The sequence below is a fragment of the Podarcis vaucheri genome, assembly GCF_965113315.1.
Source record: "Podarcis vaucheri genome assembly, chromosome: 13".
Classification (NCBI taxonomy): domain Eukaryota; kingdom Metazoa; phylum Chordata; class Lepidosauria; order Squamata; family Lacertidae; genus Podarcis; species Podarcis vaucheri.
In genome coordinates, this window is record NC_138751.1 from 25,773,019 (window position 1) to 25,774,497 (window position 1,479).

At 38.7% G+C, this 1,479-nt stretch overlaps 1 pseudogene across 1 annotated transcript; it reads right to left on the minus strand.

The window, feature by feature from the left end:
- Positions 1-228: 228 nt before the first annotated feature.
- Positions 229-1,167, minus strand: LOC309517272 (olfactory receptor 2G3-like; annotated as a pseudogene). Its single transcript has one exon. The product of its transcript is annotated as an olfactory receptor 2G3-like (transcript).
- Between the last annotated feature and the right edge of the window lie 312 nt (positions 1,168-1,479).

Genomic DNA, 1,479 nt, shown 5'->3' on the forward strand with positions numbered 1-1,479 from the left:
TAATATTAGTGTTCATTGAACCATCCTCTACCTCAGAGCCCAGGAATTTAGGAATCCACTAGCCTTGATTAATTTAGCATATCCTTCATTGTTTCTACATTATTGCAGGCCCTGGACATTATAAAGCACGAGATGCTTTATAATGAAATTCTTGTTAGGACTATAAGCAATTTAATGCATATTTTAAAATACAGTACCATTGATGAACACTGTTCCAATACATTTCTATTATGTCTTGGTCAATACATTCCTTCCCAAAGCTCTCATTAATGCCTCTTTGACTTCCTTGTTCCTGAAACTATATATAATGGGATTTAGCATAGGATTGATTACTGCATAAAATACAGAAATCAGTTTATCATTCTCAGGGGAGTAAAATGATTTTGGCCTCATGTACATGAACATTCCTGTGCCATAATAGATGGTCACTACTGTTAGATGGGAAGAGCATGTGGAAAAAGCTTTGTGTCTGCCACTAGTGGTACGGATTCTGATGATAGCAGCAATGATGTAGCCGTAGGACACCAGAACCAGGATAAAGGGCAGCATTAAAGTGCCTGCACCCCCTATCAACATCAAAAGTTCATTTAAGGTGGTATCAATACAGATCATGTGCAGCAGAATGGGAGCCTCACAGAAAACATGATCAATAACATAGGGTCCACAAAGAGGGGGCAAAGATAAGTAGAGTGGAACCACAGAGACTAGAAAACTGATGGTCCAAGATGCTGCTGCAGTCTTCACACAAACATGGTAGCTCATTATTGTGGTGTAACGCAAGGGATGGCACACTGCTACATAGCGGTCAAATGCCATCACTGCTAGAAGGAGACATTCTGCTGCTCCCATAAAGAGGGAGATATAGGTTTGCAGCATGCACAGATGTTATGATATAGTTTTCTTGGTGGATATCAGGTTGGCCAACATTTTGGGGACCACAGCAGTGGTGTAGCAAAGGTTCAGAAATGCCAAGTGTTGAAGGAAAAAATACATGGGAGTATGCAGATGGGAATCTGCTGTGGCCAAGCAAATTATACTAATGTTCCCAAGAAGGGTTGCAGCATATAGAAAGAAGAAGATTGCAAAGAGTAAAGGTTCCATTTCTGGATGATTAGAAAAACCCAAAAGCATGAATTCCCAAACTTCTGTTTCATTTGTTGGTCTCATAATGCCCCATCGATTCCAACTATTGGGAAGGGGGAACCTGGGAGAAGAGCAGACAAAACTACCTTTTAGAACGTGAGAATATAGATATATCATCATATATCCTAAACCTAAATCCTACATCTAAAGTATCATTCATCAAACACAAAATACAATTAATGCAATGTTGTTCTATAACTTCACTAGGCATATCTCCATCAGTTTGTCAAGTCAAGTTTTAGTTTTCAGTTTTATGCTCTTTTGCATATGCTAAGTCTGGACAAGATCAGTAAGATTGTTTTCCTCCTGATGTAACTTATTGTTTATGTTAAAATT